At 45.7% G+C, this 7451-nt stretch overlaps 23 non-coding genes across 23 annotated transcripts; all 23 read right to left on the bottom strand.

The window, feature by feature from the left end:
- Positions 1 to 149: 149 nt before the first annotated feature.
- On the bottom strand, positions 150 to 268 carry LOC133455687 (5S ribosomal RNA). Its single transcript, XR_009783635.1, has one exon. It is a non-coding gene; the product is annotated as a 5S ribosomal RNA (ribosomal RNA).
- A 217-nt stretch (positions 269 to 485) lies between these two features.
- LOC133455612 (5S ribosomal RNA) lies at positions 486 to 604 on the bottom strand. Its single transcript, XR_009783568.1, has one exon. It is a non-coding gene; the product is annotated as a 5S ribosomal RNA (ribosomal RNA).
- A 199-nt stretch (positions 605 to 803) lies between these two features.
- On the bottom strand, positions 804 to 922 carry LOC133455703 (5S ribosomal RNA). Its single transcript, XR_009783650.1, has one exon. It is a non-coding gene; the product is annotated as a 5S ribosomal RNA (ribosomal RNA).
- A 199-nt stretch (positions 923 to 1121) lies between these two features.
- On the bottom strand, positions 1122 to 1240 carry LOC133455837 (5S ribosomal RNA). Its single transcript, XR_009783761.1, has one exon. It is a non-coding gene; the product is annotated as a 5S ribosomal RNA (ribosomal RNA).
- Positions 1241 to 1439: 199 nt separating this feature from the next.
- Positions 1440 to 1558, bottom strand: LOC133455619 (5S ribosomal RNA). The gene has a single exon (XR_009783574.1). It is a non-coding gene; the product is annotated as a 5S ribosomal RNA (ribosomal RNA).
- A 217-nt stretch (positions 1559 to 1775) lies between these two features.
- Positions 1776 to 1894, bottom strand: LOC133455653 (5S ribosomal RNA). The gene has a single exon (XR_009783604.1). It is a non-coding gene; the product is annotated as a 5S ribosomal RNA (ribosomal RNA).
- A 199-nt stretch (positions 1895 to 2093) lies between these two features.
- LOC133455785 (5S ribosomal RNA) lies at positions 2094 to 2212 on the bottom strand. The gene has a single exon (XR_009783724.1). It is a non-coding gene; the product is annotated as a 5S ribosomal RNA (ribosomal RNA).
- A 199-nt stretch (positions 2213 to 2411) lies between these two features.
- On the bottom strand, positions 2412 to 2530 carry LOC133455763 (5S ribosomal RNA). The gene has a single exon (XR_009783704.1). It is a non-coding gene; the product is annotated as a 5S ribosomal RNA (ribosomal RNA).
- A 217-nt stretch (positions 2531 to 2747) lies between these two features.
- Positions 2748 to 2866, bottom strand: LOC133455831 (5S ribosomal RNA). The gene has a single exon (XR_009783755.1). It is a non-coding gene; the product is annotated as a 5S ribosomal RNA (ribosomal RNA).
- Positions 2867 to 3065: 199 nt separating this feature from the next.
- Positions 3066 to 3184, bottom strand: LOC133455819 (5S ribosomal RNA). Its single transcript, XR_009783744.1, has one exon. It is a non-coding gene; the product is annotated as a 5S ribosomal RNA (ribosomal RNA).
- Positions 3185 to 3401: 217 nt separating this feature from the next.
- LOC133455650 (5S ribosomal RNA) lies at positions 3402 to 3520 on the bottom strand. The gene has a single exon (XR_009783602.1). It is a non-coding gene; the product is annotated as a 5S ribosomal RNA (ribosomal RNA).
- A 199-nt stretch (positions 3521 to 3719) lies between these two features.
- Positions 3720 to 3838, bottom strand: LOC133455754 (5S ribosomal RNA). The gene has a single exon (XR_009783696.1). It is a non-coding gene; the product is annotated as a 5S ribosomal RNA (ribosomal RNA).
- Positions 3839 to 4037: 199 nt separating this feature from the next.
- Positions 4038 to 4156, bottom strand: LOC133455760 (5S ribosomal RNA). The gene has a single exon (XR_009783702.1). It is a non-coding gene; the product is annotated as a 5S ribosomal RNA (ribosomal RNA).
- A 217-nt stretch (positions 4157 to 4373) lies between these two features.
- LOC133455807 (5S ribosomal RNA) lies at positions 4374 to 4492 on the bottom strand. Its single transcript, XR_009783733.1, has one exon. It is a non-coding gene; the product is annotated as a 5S ribosomal RNA (ribosomal RNA).
- Positions 4493 to 4691: 199 nt separating this feature from the next.
- Positions 4692 to 4810, bottom strand: LOC133455766 (5S ribosomal RNA). Its single transcript, XR_009783707.1, has one exon. It is a non-coding gene; the product is annotated as a 5S ribosomal RNA (ribosomal RNA).
- Positions 4811 to 5027: 217 nt separating this feature from the next.
- Positions 5028 to 5146, bottom strand: LOC133455799 (5S ribosomal RNA). Its single transcript, XR_009783731.1, has one exon. It is a non-coding gene; the product is annotated as a 5S ribosomal RNA (ribosomal RNA).
- A 199-nt stretch (positions 5147 to 5345) lies between these two features.
- Positions 5346 to 5464, bottom strand: LOC133455571 (5S ribosomal RNA). The gene has a single exon (XR_009783531.1). It is a non-coding gene; the product is annotated as a 5S ribosomal RNA (ribosomal RNA).
- Positions 5465 to 5681: 217 nt separating this feature from the next.
- On the bottom strand, positions 5682 to 5800 carry LOC133455611 (5S ribosomal RNA). Its single transcript, XR_009783567.1, has one exon. It is a non-coding gene; the product is annotated as a 5S ribosomal RNA (ribosomal RNA).
- Positions 5801 to 5999: 199 nt separating this feature from the next.
- Positions 6000 to 6118, bottom strand: LOC133455623 (5S ribosomal RNA). The gene has a single exon (XR_009783578.1). It is a non-coding gene; the product is annotated as a 5S ribosomal RNA (ribosomal RNA).
- A 199-nt stretch (positions 6119 to 6317) lies between these two features.
- Positions 6318 to 6436, bottom strand: LOC133455786 (5S ribosomal RNA). The gene has a single exon (XR_009783725.1). It is a non-coding gene; the product is annotated as a 5S ribosomal RNA (ribosomal RNA).
- A 199-nt stretch (positions 6437 to 6635) lies between these two features.
- Positions 6636 to 6754, bottom strand: LOC133455588 (5S ribosomal RNA). The gene has a single exon (XR_009783546.1). It is a non-coding gene; the product is annotated as a 5S ribosomal RNA (ribosomal RNA).
- A 217-nt stretch (positions 6755 to 6971) lies between these two features.
- Positions 6972 to 7090, bottom strand: LOC133455610 (5S ribosomal RNA). The gene has a single exon (XR_009783566.1). It is a non-coding gene; the product is annotated as a 5S ribosomal RNA (ribosomal RNA).
- A 199-nt stretch (positions 7091 to 7289) lies between these two features.
- Positions 7290 to 7408, bottom strand: LOC133455622 (5S ribosomal RNA). The gene has a single exon (XR_009783577.1). It is a non-coding gene; the product is annotated as a 5S ribosomal RNA (ribosomal RNA).
- Positions 7409 to 7451: the final 43 nt, after the last annotated feature.

Raw genomic sequence — 7451 nt, 5'->3', positions numbered from 1 at the left:
GAATATAAGTCATTGATTTGTTGGTTTTATTTGTTGGAGTTAAAGTGCCTTAACCATGTGCAAAACACTTTAGGACGTGAGCTGTCGCTGTTACCACGTTGAAATATGTGTGGGTAGATTAAGCGAGAGCACTCTCTGCTGGTTGAAAAAGCTTACAGCACCTGATATTCCCAGGCGGTCTCCCATCCAAGTACTAACCAGGCCCGACCCTGCTTAGCTTCCGAGATCAGACGAGATCGGGCGCATCCAGTCTGGTATGGCCGTAAGCTGAAGCTGCAGCTTGAAATACCTCTTATATGGAGTTGAAGATAAGTCATATAATATAAGTCATTGATTTGTTGGTGATAATAATTTAGAAGCGCATATTTGTTGGAGTTTAAGTGCCTTAACCATGTGAAAAACCCTTTAGGACGTGAGCTGTCGCTGTTACCACGTTGAAATATGTGTGGGTAGATTAAGCGAGAGCGCTCTCTGCTGGTTGAAAAAGCTTACAGCACCTGGTATTCCCAGGCGGTCTCCCATCCAAGTACTAACCAGGCCCGACCCTGCTTAGCTTCCGAGATCAGACGAGATCAGGCGCATCCAGGCTGGTATGGCTGTAAGCAGAAGCTGCAGCTTGAAATACCTCTTATATGGAGTTGAAAATAAGTCATAGCATATAAGTCATTGATTTGTTGGTTTTATTTGTTGGAGTTAAAGTGCCTTAACCATGTGCAAAACCCTTTAGGACGTGAGCTGTCGCTGTTACCACGTTGAAATATGTGTGGGTAGATTAAGCGAGAGCACTCTCTGCAGGTTGAAAAAGCTTACAGCACCTGCTATTCCCAGGCGGTCTCCCATCCAAGTACTAACCAGGCCCGACCCTGCTTAGCTTCCGAGATCAGACGAGATCGGGCGCATCCAGGCTGGTACGGCCGTAAGCAGAAGCTGTAGCTTGAAATACCTCTTATATGGAGTTGAAGATAAGTCATAGAATATAAGTCATTGATCTGTTGGTTTTATTTGTTGGAGTTAAAGTGCCTTAACCATGTGCAAAACACTTTAGGACGTGAGCTGTCGCTGTTACCACGTTGAAATATGTGTGGGTAGATTAAGCGAGAGCGCTCTCTGCTGGTTGAAAAAGCTTACAGCACCTGGTATTCCCAGGCGGTCTCCCATCCAAGTACTAACCAGGCCCGACCCTGCTTAGCTTCCGAGATCAGACGAGATCGGGCGCATCCAGGCTGGTATGGCCGTAAGCAGAAGCTGCAGCTTGAAATACCTCTGATATGGAGTTGAAGATAAGTCATAGAATATAAGTCATTGATTTGTTGGTTTTATTTGTTGGAGTTAAAGTGCCTTAACCATGTGCAAAACACTTTAGGACGTGAGCTGTCGCTGTTACCACGTTGAAATATGTGTGGGTAGATTAAGCGAGAGCACTCTCTGCTGGTTGAAAAAGCTTACAGCACCTGGTATTCCCAGGCGGTCTCCCATCCAAGTACTAACCAGGCCCGACCCTGCTTAGCTTCCAAGATCAGACGAGATCGGGCGCATCCAGGCTGGTATGGCCGTAAGCTGAAGCTGCAGCTTGAAATACTTCTTATATGGAGTTGAAGATAAGTCATATAATACAAGTCATTGATTTGTTGGTGATAATAATTTAGAAGCGCTTATTTGTTGGAGTTAAAGTGCCTTAACCATGTGCAAAACACTTTAGGACGTGAGCTGTCGCTGTTACCACGTTGAAATATGTGTGGGTAGATTAAGCTAGAGGGTTCTCTGCTGGTTGAAAAAGCTTACAGCACCTGGTATTCCCAGGCGGTCTCCCATCCAAGTACTAACCAGGGCCGACCCTGCTTAGCTTCCGAGATCAGACGAGATCGGGCGCATCCAGGCTGGTATGGCCGTAAGCAGAAGCTGCAGCTTGAAATACCTCTTATATGGAGTTGAAGATAAGTCATAGAATATAGGTCATAGATTTGTTGGTTTTATTTGTTGGAGTTAAAGTGCCTTAACCATGTGCAAAACACTTCAGGACGTGAGCTGTCGCTTTTACCACGTTGAAATATGTGTGGGTAGATTAAGCGAGAGCGCTCTCTGCTGGTTGAAAAAACTTACAGCACCTGGTATTCCCAGGCGGTCTCCCATTCAAGTACTAACCAGGCCCGACCCTGCTTAGCTTCCGAGATCAGACGAAATTGGGCGCATCCAGGCTGGTATGGCCGTAAGCAGAAGCTCCTGCTTGAAATACCTCTTATATGGAGTTGAAGATAAGTCATAGAATATAAGTCATTGATTTGTTGGTTTTATTTGTTGGAGTTAAAGTGCCTTAACCATGTGCAAAACACTTTAGGACGTGAGCTGTCGCTGTTACCACGTTGAAATATGTGTGGGTAGATTAAGCGAGAGCGTTCTCTGCTGGTTGAAAAAGCTTACAGCACCTGGTACTCCCAGGCAGTCTCCCATCCAAGTACTAACCAAGCCCGACCCTGCTTAGCTTCCGAGATCAGACGAGATCAGGCGCATCCAGGCTGGTATGGCCGTAAGCAGAAGCTGCAGCTTGAAATACTTCTTATATGGAGTTGAAGATAAGTCATAGAATATATGTCATTGATTTGTTGGTGATAATAATTTAGAAGCGCTTATTTGTTGGAGTTAAGGTGCCTTAACTATGTGCAAAACACTTTAGGACGTGAGCTGTCGCTGTTACCACGTTGAAATATGTGTGGGTAGATTAAGCGAGAGCGTTCTCTGCTGGTTGAAAAAGCTTACAGCACCTGGTATTCCCAGGCGGTCTCCCATCCAAGTACTAACCAGGCCCGACCCTGCTTAGCTTCCGAGATCAGACGAGATCGGGCGCATCCAGGCTGGTATGGCCGTAAGCAGAAGCTGCAGCTTGAAATACCTCTTATATGGAGTTGAAGATAAGTCATAGAATATAAGTCATTGATTTGTTGGTTTTATTTGTTGGAGTTAAAGTGCCTTAACCATGTGCAAAACACTTTAGGACGTGAGCTGTCGCTGTTACCACGTTGAAATATGTGTGGGTAGATTAAGCGAGAGCACTCTCTGCTGGTTGAAAAAGCTTACAGCACCTGGTATTCCCAGGCGGTCTCCCATCCAAGTACTAACCAGGCCCGACCCTGCTTAGCTTCCGAGATCAGACGAGATCGGGCGCATCCAGGCTGGTATGGCCGTAAGCTGAAGCTGCAGCTTGAAATACTTCTTATATGGAGTTGAAGATAAGTCATATAATACAAGTCATTGATTTGTTGGTGATAATAATTTAGAAGCGCTTATTTGTTGGAGTTAAAGTGCCTTAACCATGTGCAAAACACTTTAGGACGTGAGCTGTCGCTGTTACCACGTTGAAATATGTGTGGGTAGATTAAGCTAGAGGGTTCTCTGCTGGTTGAAAAAGCTTACAGCACCTGGTATTCCCAGGCGGTCTCCCATCCAAGTACTAACCAGGGCCGACCCTGCTTAGCTTCCGAGATCAGACGAGATCGGGCGCATCCAGGCTGGTATGGCCGTAAGCAGAAGCTGCAGCTTGAAATACCTCTTATATGGAGTTGAAGATAAGTCATAGAATATAGGTCATAGATTTGTTGGTTTTATTTGTTGGAGTTAAAGTGCCTTAACCATGTGCAAAACACTTCAGGACGTGAGCTGTCGCTTTTACCACGTTGAAATATGTGTGGGTAGATTAAGCGAGAGCGCTCTCTGCTGGTTGAAAAAACTTACAGCACCTGGTATTCCCAGGCGGTCTCCCATTCAAGTACTAACCAGGCCCGACCCTGCTTAGCTTCCGAGATCAGACGAGATTGGGCGCATCCAGGCTGGTATGGCCGTAAGCAGAAGCTCCTGCTTGAAATACCTCTTATATGGAGTTGAAGATAAGTCATAGAATATAAGTCATTGATTTGTTGGTTTTATTTGTTGGAGTTAAAGTGCCTTAACCATGTGCAAAACACTTTAGGACGTGAGCTGTCGCTGTTACCACGTTGAAATATGTGTGGGTAGATTAAGCGAGAGCGTTCTCTGCTGGTTGAAAAAGCTTACAGCACCTGGTACTCCCAGGCAGTCTCCCATCCAAGTACTAACCAAGCCCGACCCTGCTTAGCTTCCGAGATCAGACGAGATCAGGCGCATCCAGGCTGGTATGGCCGTAAGCAGAAGCTGCAGCTTGAAATACTTCTTATATGGAGTTGAAGATAAGTCATAGAATATATGTCATTGATTTGTTGGTGATAATAATTTAGAAGCGCTTATTTGTTGGAGTTAAGGTGCCTTAACTATGTGCAAAACACTTTAGGACGTGAGCTGTCGCTGTTACCACGTTGAAATATGTGTGGGTAGATTAAGCGAGAGCGTTCTCTGCTGGTTGAAAAAGCTTACAGCACCTGGTATTCCCAGGCGGTCTCCCATCCAAGTACTAACCAGGCCCGACCCTGCTTAGCTTCCGAGATCAGACGAGATCGGGCGCATCCAGGCTGGTATGGCCGTAAGCAGAAGCTGCAGCTTGAAATACCTCTTATATGGAGTTGAAGATAAGTCATAGAATATAAGTCATTGATTTGTTGGTTTTATTTGTTGGAGTTAAAGTGCCTTAACCATGTGCAAAACACTTTAGGACGTGAGCTGTCGCTGTTACCACGTTGAAATATGTGTGGGTAGATTAAGCGAGAGCACTCTCTGCTGGTTGAAAAAGCTTACAGCACCTGGTATTCCCAGGCGGTCTCCCATCCAAGTACTAACCAGGCCCGACCCTGCTTAGCTTCCTAGATCAGATGAGATCTGGCGCATCCAGGCTGGTATGGCCGTAAGCAGAAGCTGCAGCTTGAAATACTTCTTATATGGAGTTGAAGATAAGTCATATAATACAAGTCATTGATTTGTTGGTGATAATAATTTAGAAGCGCTTATTTGTTGGAGTTAAAGTGCCTTAACCATGTGCAAAACACTTTAGGACGTGAGCTGTCGCTGTTACCACGTTGAAATATGTGTGGGTAGATTAAGCTAGAGGGTTCTCTGCTGGTTGAAAAAGCTTACAGCACCTGGTATTCCCAGGCGGTCTCCCATCCAAGTACTAACCAGGCCCGACCCTGCTTAGCTTCCGAGATCAGACGAGATCGGGCGCATCCAGGCTGGTATGGCCGTAAGCAGAAGCTGCAGCTTGAAATACCTCTGATATGGAGTTGAAGATAAGTCATAGAATATAAGTCATTGATTTGTTGGTTTTATTTGTTGGAGTTAAAGTGCCTTAACCATGTGCAAAACACTTTAGGACGTGAGCTGTCGCTGTTACCACTTTGAAATATGTGTGGGTAGATTAAGCGAGAGCGCTCTCTGCTGGTTGAAAAAGCTTACAGCACCTGATATTCCCAGGCGGTCTCCCATCCAAGTACTAACCAGGCCCGACCCTGCTTAGCTTCCGAGATCAGACGAGATCGGGCGCATCCAGGCTGGTATGGCCGTAAGCTGAAGCTGCAGCTTGAAATACCTCTTATATGGAGTTGAAGATAAGTCATATAATATAAGTCATTGATTTGTTGGTGATAATAATTTAGAAGCGCATATTTGTTGGAGTTTAAGTGCCTTAACCATGTGAAAAACCCTTTAGGACGTGAGCTGTCGCTGTTACCACTTTGAAATATGTGTGGGTAGATTAAGCGAGAGCGCTCTCTGCTGGTTGAAAAAGCTTACAGCACCTGGTATTCCCAGGCGGTCTCCCATCCAAGTACTAACCAGGCCCGACCCTGCTTAGCTTCCGAGATCAGACGAGATCAGGCGCATCCAGGCTGGTATGGCTGTAAGCAGAAGCTGCAGCTTGAAATACCTCTTATATGGAGTTGAAAATAAGTCATAGCATATAAGTCATTGATTTGTTGGTTTTATTTGTTGGAGTTAAAGTGCCTTAACCATGTGCAAAACCCTTTAGGACGTGAGCTGTCGCTGTTACCACGTTGAAATATGTGTGGGTAGATTAAGCGAGAGCACTCTCTGCAGGTTGAAAAAGCTTACAGCACCTGCTATTCCCAGGCGGTCTCCCATCCAAGTACTAACCAGGCCCGACCCTGCTTAGCTTCCGAGATCAGACGAGATCGGGCGCATCCAGGCTGGTATGGCCGTAAGCAGAAGCTGTAGCTTGAAATACCTCTTATATGGAGTTGAAGATAAGTCATAGAATATAAGTCATTGATCTGTTGGTTTTATTTGTTGGAGTTAAAGTGCCTTAACCATGTGCAAAACACTTTAGGACGTGAGCTGTCGCTGTTACCACGTTGAAATATGTGTGGGTAGATTAAGCGAGAGCGCTCTCTGCTGGTTGAAAAAGCTTACAGCACCTGGTATTCCCAGGCGGTCTCCCATCCAAGTACTAACCAGGCCCGACCCTGCTTAGCTTCCGAGATCAGACGAGATCGGGCGCATCCAGGCTGGTATGGCCGTAAGCAGAAGCTGCAGCTTGAAATACCTCTGATATGGATTTGAAGATAAGTCATAGAATATAAGTCATTGATTTGTTGGTTTTATTTGTTGGAGTTAAAGTGCCTTAACCATGTGCAAAACACTTTAGGACGTGAGCTGTCGCTGTTACCACTTTGAAATATGTGTGGGTAGATTAAGCGAGAGCGCTCTCTGCTGGTTGAAAAGGCTTACAGCACCTGATATTCCCAGGCGGTCTCCCATCCAAGTACTAGCCAGGCCCGACCCTGCTTAGCTTCCGAGATCAGACGAGATCGGGCGCATCCAGGCTGGTATGGCCGTAAGCTGAAGCTGCAGCTTGAAATACCTCTTATATGGAGTTGAAGATAAGTCATATAATATAAGTCATTGATTTGTTGGTGATAATAATTTAGAAGCGCATATTTGTTGGAGTTAAAGTGCCTTAACCATGTGAAAAACCCTTTAGGACGTGAGCTGTCGCTGTTACCACGTTGAAATATGTGTGGGTAGATTAAGCGAGAGCGCTCTCTGCTGGTTGAAAAAGCTTACAGCACCTGGTATTCCCAGGCGGTCTCCCATCCAAGTACTAACCAGGCCCGACCCTGCTTAGCTTCCGAGATCAGACGAGATCAGGCGCATCCAGGCTGGTATGGCTGTAAGCAGAAGCTGCAGCTTGAAATACCTCTTATATGGAGTTGAAAATAAGTCATAGCATATAAGTCATTGATTTGTTGGTTTTATTTGTTGGAGTTAAAGTGCCTTAACCATGTGCAAAACCCTTTAGGACGTGAGCTGTCGCTGTTACCACGTTGAAATATGTGTGGGTAGATTAAGCGAGAGCACTCTCTGCAGGTTGAAAAAGCTTACAGCACCTGCTATTCCCAGGCGGTCTCCCATCCAAGTACTAACCAGGCCCGACCCTGCTTAGCTTCCGAGATCAGACGAGATCGGGCGCATCCAGGCTGGTATGGCCGTAAGCAGAAGCTGTAGCTTGAAATACCTCTTATATGGAGTTGAAGATA

The sequence above is a fragment of the Cololabis saira genome, chromosome 11 (assembly GCF_033807715.1).
Source record: "Cololabis saira isolate AMF1-May2022 chromosome 11, fColSai1.1, whole genome shotgun sequence".
NCBI classification, from domain to species: Eukaryota; Metazoa; Chordata; class Actinopteri; order Beloniformes; family Belonidae; genus Cololabis; species Cololabis saira.
The sequence above is the reverse complement of the archived record's forward strand: the minus strand, read 5'-3'. Positions and strand labels throughout refer to the sequence as shown.